This window comes from Octodon degus, unplaced genomic scaffold, assembly GCF_000260255.1.
Source record: "Octodon degus isolate 3935 unplaced genomic scaffold, OctDeg1.0 scaffold00305, whole genome shotgun sequence".
Classification (NCBI taxonomy): Eukaryota; Metazoa; Chordata; class Mammalia; order Rodentia; family Octodontidae; genus Octodon; species Octodon degus.
This window is the reverse complement of record NW_004524881.1, coordinates 1,099,397-1,108,307: the sequence shown is the minus strand read 5'-3', so window position 1 is coordinate 1,108,307 and position 8,911 is coordinate 1,099,397. Positions and strand designations below refer to the sequence as shown.

The 8,911-nt window shown below is 39.2% G+C and overlaps 1 protein-coding gene across 1 annotated transcript in view; it reads right to left on the bottom strand.

Annotated features, from left to right (window-relative positions):
- Positions 1-8,911, bottom strand: part of Ccdc158 (coiled-coil domain containing 158) — an 84,509-nt gene that overhangs the window by 22,025 nt on the left and 53,573 nt on the right.

Below are 8,911 nucleotides of genomic sequence, written 5' to 3'. Positions count from 1 at the left end.
TTTTTTTTTTTTTTCAGTACTAGGGACCAAATATAGGTCCCTTGTGCTGGAAAAGTGTTCTAGCATTGAGCTACACACTGGCCCCTGCATGACACAGGGGTTTTAAAACCTATCCAATTGTACCATTCACTTACTAATCAATCATAATCAGTCCTACAACATTCTTTCATTGACTTCATCCTAATTCTTGTCTTTTGAACTTCTGAAATGTGTGTTGCTCTTCCAAAACATGGAATAAGCATAGAGGTAAAGACTTGGCCTAACTATCATGGTCTCTAAATAGTCCATTACATACAACCCACACTTTGAGTATAAAAATCACAAAAATGTCAAGGGGCTGGAGGGGGTCTGCATATCTAGGTGCAGCCCAATTCCCAATCTGAAGTAATGATGGAATTTCTTCACAGCAAGTCAAATCTGTGTGTGTGTAGCCTCTGCTTGGCCATCTACAACCAAGAAAGGCAGATTAACTGCTGCCATGGCTTAGCTTTAAAATGTCCCCCAAAAGTCTCATGCATTGGAAGGTGATTGTATAATAGAGGTGCTATCCTCATGGTGGATTCATCCACTGGTGAGCTCATGGCTGAACGTATTGTTAGGAGGTGACCCGTGTGTGGATGGGTCACTGGGACTGAGAACTGGAAGTGGGTAGTCCTGTCCTTGGCTCTTCTGTCTCTGCTTCTTGACTGCTATGGGGTGAGCCACTTTCTTTCACTATCCCCTTTTCTAACACTATTCTGCCTTAGAGCCAACCAGTCAAAGACTGAGTCCTCTGAAAACTGTAAGCCAAAATTTACCTCTCCTGGGTTGGTTTGGGACTGGGCAGAGTGGAACTTCAGCAGCGAGGCTTGGTTTCAGACCCTGTAGCAGAACTCCCTGCAGAGCAGCTAGGTGCTAGAGCCAGGGAGCTAAACCAGGAACAGAACATCCAGCCAGCAGGACCCAGTGGATTCACTTCTATGGGGTGACGCTGAGCACAAAACCAGAAGCTGAGCACAGACCCAAGCCAGGCCCAGCTGGTCAAGTTCCAGTTTGATAGATCCCAACCCGGTGAGCTGAATCATATTGCTAGGCCCAGTGGGGCACAGACCTAGACTCAGATCCACGAGAGCATCTCCTCAAGACAGAGGTGGCAACAGGTAACTGGGGTGAACTAATCTGCCTGGAGGACTCCATGTACATCAAGAGAAGGAAACCAGACAGAATTTAGGGGAACTAACTTAAATACAAATTCCCAATTAAATATCTGCTTAGCTACACAGCCATAATGTTTGCTCTTATGGCCTAAAATATAAACCCATTAACTACAAAAGTTTGTCAATTGCTAAATCTCGCTACCATTATGTGTGTTGTTAATTGTATTACTGTAAATAGAAAACTATATCTGCCTTAACCACATGTTCTTTCTTGGGAAATAATATCAGGAGGTCCTTGGGTAATAACCTCACCAAAGCCCTACAATGAAGGACAGAGGACAGTACCAAGCAGAAACCAAAGTCTCACTCTCAATTGAGAGGGCAAAATCTTGGGACACACACACACACACACACACACACACACACACACAAACACACACACACCAAGAATCTCTGAAGTACAAGAGATACCTAAAGAACAGACTCTTTACAGGGAGGCTTTGGTCATAGTGATACATCTAACTACTACTCAACTTTAACGAAAAGCATCACAGAAATAAAAATAAAGTCTTCTCTTTGAAATATCAAGTGACAAAGAGAAGAAGCAAAATGCATGCTTAGGCCCCAAGCTCACCCAGAACAAATGCAGGAGACACTAGCATAGAAGAAATTAGAAGTCACATATTTAAAATCTCTGAAATAATAGCATCTGAAGTAAAGAAACTACTGCAGAAAAAGAAAATGGGGCCGGGGAGATAGCTCAGTAGAATAAGTGCTTCCCTGGCAAGCACAAGGGCCTGAGTTCAATCCCCAGTTCCACCAAAAAAAAAAAAAAAAAAAAAAGAAAGAAAGAAAACAAACTACTGCAGAAGGGTATAGAGGAAATCAGATCAGAAATAATCTCCCAAGTAAAAAAAGAAATGATAGCTATAATGAAAGATTATTGCAAAGCATTTCTAAAGAAGACATTGATTAAAAAGAAAAATAGAGGAGTGAGGGCCAGCCAGATAGCTCAGCAGATTAAAGTGCATGCTTAGGCAGACACAGGGGCTAGGTGTTCAATCTCTGGCCTGCCATGCTGGTCCCACCCCTGTGGTGTACTAAGACAGCTATTGAGATCCGGCGTGGTGGTGCATGCCTGTAATCCCAGTGCTTGGGAGGCTGAAAAGCAGGAAGAATTACTGCAAGTCCAATCTGTGTAGTAAGACTCTGTAGACCCTAACTAAATACATAAAAGAGGAGAATAGAAAAATATTGGAAATCTTGAATGAGCAATATAGAAAAGAAATAGAATGCATGAAGCAGATTCAAAGAGATATTCAGGAGATTAAAAACTCAATTAAAAGTAGGCAAAACTGTCTGAATGAAAGTGAAGATAGACTTTCAGACCTTGAAGACACTGCTGCAGCTAGTGAAAAGGTAAGGAAAGGTCTCTTAAAAACACCTAAGATCCAGGAACTAATAATTCAACAGCTGCAAGATGATACAAAGATGAGCAACATAAGATTAATGGGCATCAGTGAGATAGAAGGAGTCAAAACAAATGATATAAAAGGAATATAGGTAGAATAGCAGAGGACTTCCCAAATATGGGGAAACAATCTGACATTCAGGTAACTGAGGCATGTAGAACTCCAAATAATATCAACCCAATTAAAACCACACCCAGACATACAATCCTCAAGATCTCAGAAATTCATCACAAGAACAGCATATTAAAAGCCGCTAGAGAAAAGAAACAGATCACATTTAAAGGAAAACCCATCAAAATAATGACAGATTTTTCCTTACAAACCATCATGTCAAGAAGAGCATGGGGCAAAGTACTTCAAATCCTGTAAGAAAACAAATTCCAACATAGACTGATATACCCTGCAAAATTCTCTTTCAAGTTTAATGGAGAAGTGAAATATTTCCACAACAAAGAACGGCTAAAGAATTTCATGATGACCAAGCCAACCCTATATAGAGTACTGAAGGATTTTTTTAGAAAGGGATCAAAATGACTACAACTCCAAGAATGAGAATGGAAGGAACCCACCAAATAGGGCAAACAATTCAACACAGGAGAAAAGTAGATAACCTACAGCAGGAAAATAAAATGACAAACATAAGTCAATACATATCAATTATAACCAGCAATGTAAATGGACTCAATACACCAATTAAAAGAAATAGATTGGCAGAGTGGATTAAGAAACAAAATCCAAAAATATGCTGTATACAATAAATACATTTAACTCATAAGAAAATTCATAGGCTGAAAGTCAAAGGATGGAAAACAATATGTCCCAGGACCTCAGAAAAAAGCAGAGGTAGTAATCCTGTTCATAGATAATTGAACTTCAAACCAAGAATGATCAAATGAAATAAAGAATGGTACTATATACTGGTTACAGGAAAAATACAAAAGGAAGAGATAATAGTCATAAATATGTGTGCACCAAATATGGGAGCACCCAACTATATAAGAAAAAAAAATTTTTGTATTTTTAGGGAAGGCTCTACAGGGTGTTCAGGGTCTCACTACTAGATCAGACTTGTAATGATCTGACTGTTTACAGCCTCCCAAAAGCTGGGATCACAGGCACATGCCACTGCACCCAGTCTCAATTGCTGTCTCAACACATCCAGGGTCAGGGCTGGCAGGCAGGCCCGGGGATCAAACCACCAGCCCCTGTTCCTGTTGGCAGGTGCTTTAATCTGCTGAGCTATTTGGCCGACATTGACAAATTTTAATGGACATGAAAAATCTAATATCCAATACCACAATCTTAACAGGGGACCTTAACAACCCCTTATCTCTATGGGTATATTATATGTAATGTCTATGTACCTACTTGTTTTTGTGTATTGTTTAAGTGGTATGAGATTAATTTACAAATAAAAGTGCACAGTAAATAATAAAAAAAAACCAACCCCTTATCTCAAAAAGATAGGTCAAGCAGACAAAAAATTAGCAAAGAAGTAGCAGAACTGAACCAGACCTTTGAAGAAATGTACTTAGTGGACATATACAGATTTTCCACCCAACAGTATCTGAATACACATTCTTTTCAGCTGCACATGGAACGGTTTCTAAGATAGACCACATACTAGTCCATAGGTCATGCTTCAGTCTGTGCAAGAGAACAGAAATTATCCCATGCACATTATCTGACCACAGTGCAATGAAACTGAAAATTAATAACAAAAGAAACCACAAAAACCCCACAAACATATGGAAATTAAATAACACCCTCCTCAGCAACCAATGGATTACAGATGAAATTAAACAATATCTACAAGCTAATGAAAATTCAAGTACAACTTACCAGAATTTGTAGGATGTGATGAAAGCAGTTTTTAAAGGTAAATTCACAGCAGTGAACTCATGTTAGGAACACAGAATGAGAACAAATAAATACCCTAATGCTGCACCTCAAGCTTCTAGAAAAAGAAGAGCAAACCCAGCCCAAAGCCCAAAGATGGGAAGAAATCATAAAGATTAGAGCAGAAATTAATGCAACTGAGACAAAGAAAACAATACAAAGAATTAATGAATGAAAAATCTGGTTCTTTGAAAGATTAAATAAAATTGAGAAAACCCTAGCTGACTTCATTAAAAAGAGGAAAGAGCACCTGCTTCGGTAAGCACAGGGACCAGGGCTCAATCCTCTTTTCCACATGCCCCGCCAGCCCTGCTCCTGGGGACCACTGAGCTGGTGATTGAGTCCTGGCGAGGCAGTGCATGCCTGTAATCCCAGCGCTGAGGAGGCTGAAAAACAGGAGGACCGCTATGAGTCTGAGCTGTGTAGGGAGACCCTGTGCTAAATACATAAGTGGGGGAAAAAAAGAAAGAAAAAACTCAAATTCAAGCAATAAGGAATGAAAAGGGTGAAATTACTAAGGATCCTGTGGAAATTCAGAAGATCATAAATCTTTACTCTCACAGAATCGAAGACACAGAAGAAATGGACAGATTCCAAGAAAGGTACAAATTACCAAAACTCAATCAAGAAGATATAAAAACTCTAAGCAACTCAGTATCAGTCAATGAAATTGAAAATGTTAAAAAAAAAATTACCGACAAAGAAAAGCTCACACATCCAGATAGATTCACAGCTTAATTCTACAAGAAATTTAAAGAGAAGATTTATTTATTTATATTTTTGTACTGCTTAAGGAATTTTTATTAAAGCAAGAATTTTATAATCCAAATTACATTTCCTTGCCTAGTTATTGGTTCTGTTACTTAGAACGGAACTGACATCCTGAGCTATTCTACAGTAAAGACTTACAAAATTAAAGAAAGGAATGCTTTATAAGTTTTCTTTTCTTCTTCTTCTTCTTTTTTTTTTTTTTTTTTTTTTTGGTCTGGTACTGGGGATCAAACTTGGGACCTTGTGCTTGCCAGGTAGGCTCATAGGCCATCTCCCTCATGAACATAGATGCAAAAATCCTCAATAAAATCCTAGCAAATAGAATATAGCAAATCATCGAGAAGATGATACACCATGACCAAGTAGGATTCACCCCAGGGATGCAAGGATGGTTCAGTATACGCAAATCTATAAATGTAATATACTGTATCAATAGAGCAAAAATCACATGATCATGGCAATTAATGCAGAAAAGGCTTTTGACAAAGTCCAACACTCATTCATGATCAAAGCCCTACAGAAAATTGGAATAGATGGCCTCTACTTCAATCTGATAAAAGTCACCTATGACAAGCCAACAGCCAACATAATTCTAAGTGGGGAAAAACTTAAATCTTTACTCTCAAATCCAGTACAAGACAAGGATGTCCTTTATCACTCTCCCATTCAATATAGTTCTGGAATCATTAGCTAGAGCCATCACACAAGAAAGAAAGATAAAAGGAGAAAAAATAGGTAAAGAAGAAGTTAAACTCACATTATTTGCAGATGACATGATACTCTACTTGGAAGACTCAAAAAACTCCACCAAGAAGCTCCTAGAGGGGCCGGGGAGATGGCTCAATAGAATAAATACTTCCCTGGCAAGCGCAAGGGCCTGAGTTCAATCCCCAGTTCCGGCAAAAAAGAAGCAGATTTTAGAATGAATAAGCAAATTCAGTAGCATAGCAGGTTACAAAGTCAATACCCAAAAATCAATAGCATTTCTCTACACAGATAACAAATACAGTGAGAGACAAATTGGAGAAACAATACCCTTCACAATACCATTCAAATAAATGAAATACCTAGGAATTAACCTGACTAAGGAAGTAAAAGATCTTTACAATTACAATTACAGTACCTGAAAAAAAGATCAAAGAGGATTCCAGAGGACCAGCAAGGCACGAGACATTACAATCCTTGAAATTATACTACAAAATTACAGTGATAAAATCAACATAGTACTGGCAAAAAAACAAAAACAAAAAAACCTTGAGGATCAAGGGAACAGATTAGAAGATGCAGGTACTACTACAAACAAAGGGTAAATTTATACAAGTTGAGACCACTGCTTCAGCTTTGAAAGGTTGCAATGAAGCACTACTATAAATTTCTTTTCCTTTTTCTTTACTCCTTTTTGTACTTTGTAGCTGCGTTTTGGGCCCTTCCGTGGCTACAGACAGAAGGGAGGGGAGAGTGGAGAAGTAAAATCCTACTAAGCTGTCCCTGGTGTGATGTCACTAAACAGGTGACAGGTTTACAAGCCCTAATTAGGCAGCAAACTTAGGAGTGCTGTTGCCATCCCTGAACTCTGAAGCACTTTTCGGCCCTGTGGTGGTTGAGTTGGTCCACAAAGTGGTTCCCTTCAGTGGGGCTCCTTTCAAGATGACTTTTTCTCCAGAGCTTAAATTTGGAGGATAAGAAGCATATACCTTACTTTTGCCCTCCAGTGGGAAAGTGTCACATGCCACCAGAGTAATCTTTCTTACTTTGGCAGCTACTGATAGGTTCTGGATCTTACAGTCTTTTAACTACAGTCACAAACCAAACCCCGCAGGACATGTGCCAAGCTCTGACACTGTCCTGGACTCCTGCTCCCTGGGAGCAGGGAGCAGAGCATGATGGTATGGCCCTCCAATCTCCCTCCCTACAGGCCTCTTCACCTACAAGGCTTGAGAAGCAAAGCAGCCTCAGGAGCTTTTAGCTGTAGAATGTCTGTGCAACTGAATGTCCAAGCCTAGAGGCCCCAGGTACAACTGAGACAGAGGATGCATGTGTGTACACCACTGTCACCAGAGTTTTACACAGTTGACATATATGAGCATTTCCCCAGTAAACATTAGTTTAACACATGTTAATATCTTCATTAACATTTCTAATTTTTTATCAATGTTATGTCCACAAACATGATAACCTAAATGAAAAAGCGTTTTGAAAAATAATCAAAACTGAAGCAAGAAGAAACAGATGATTAAAGCCAGGCACAATGGTGCACTACTGTAATCCCAGAACTCTGAGAGACTGAGGCAAAAAACTGACAAAAAGTTTGAGCTTAGCTTGGGCAACTGAGTACAGATTCTCTCTCCAAATTTAAAACAATTTAAAAGGGCTTTGCATGTGGCTCAGTGCAAAGGCCATGGGCTCAATCCACAATACTGTGTGTGTATGTAGTGGCGGGGGAGCATAGGAACTCAAAGAGTCATGTATCTGTTAAAGAGATTGAATCAATAATTAACTTTCCACAACTGAAAGAAGCATTTCCAAGTGGAGTTACTGATCAGTTCTACTAAATGTTTAAAGAAGACTTTATATCAATTCTGTGTGCTGTCTTTCAGAAAACAAATGTAAAGGCAATACTTCCAAATTCATTGTTTTTTTTTTTTTTTTTTTTTTTTTTTTTTTTTTTTTCAGAACCAGGGATTGAACTCAGACTCTTGTACTTGCCAGGCAAGTGCATATTCTACTGAGCTATCTCCCCAGCACTCATCCCTAATTCATTGTGAGTGGAACATTATCCAAATACCAGAACCAAGGACACTGTAAGAAGACTAGTGATCAGTAGCTCTCTTAAGGGAAGATGGAAAAATTCTCAACAAAACATTACCAAATTTTTAAAACCCATTTTTTTTTTCGGGGTCAATAAAAACTTTTAATTTCACTTCAGAGACTTTGTACAGTGCAACAGAATATTCGCTAGTACAGTATTCACAAGATTCCATTTTATCATTTTAAATGAATCAGCATTTTCATTTCCCTGTCCAGTACTCCACTCAGGTTGCCTGTCTCCCAGTCCCTCCAAGTTTTGTTTTCGTGTGTATGTGTTTTTGTTTTTTAGTTTTCGCTACCAACCAACACATTACAACTTCCAGCTGCTTTGGTCTCCAGTTTTACGAAAACATAAGTCCACTGTCCCATCCCTACCCAGACTTATTTTAAACCTAATCCCGGTCCTTCAAAGTATTAAAAGAAAATGGGGCCCAGTTTAGGTGTTATTATTATTTTTTTTCTTTTTCTCTCTCTTTTCTCTTTCAGTTCTTTAGTTCCATATACATCATCGTTCTAAACAGAGAGGGAAAGGAAAGGGAGAATGAATAAGAAAGACTGAAAGACAGGACTCGTAGGGAAGGAGTCTGGGGGAGAGAGACACTGCTGTCCTTGACACTTTCTGATCGACTTGAACTTGGCTTCCTCCTGCTCCACACTCCCAGGTGCTGGGGTCTGCAGGCTGGTGCCACCATGCCTGTCCTGTCCATGCTCCTTTGCTCACTTGTCATTGTGGGAAAGGATGGAAGACTAAGGGAGAAAAAAACCGTGAAACCAAGAAAGCCAATCTCCACAGGTCTTTCTTTCTTTTTTTTAATGTGTGTGTGT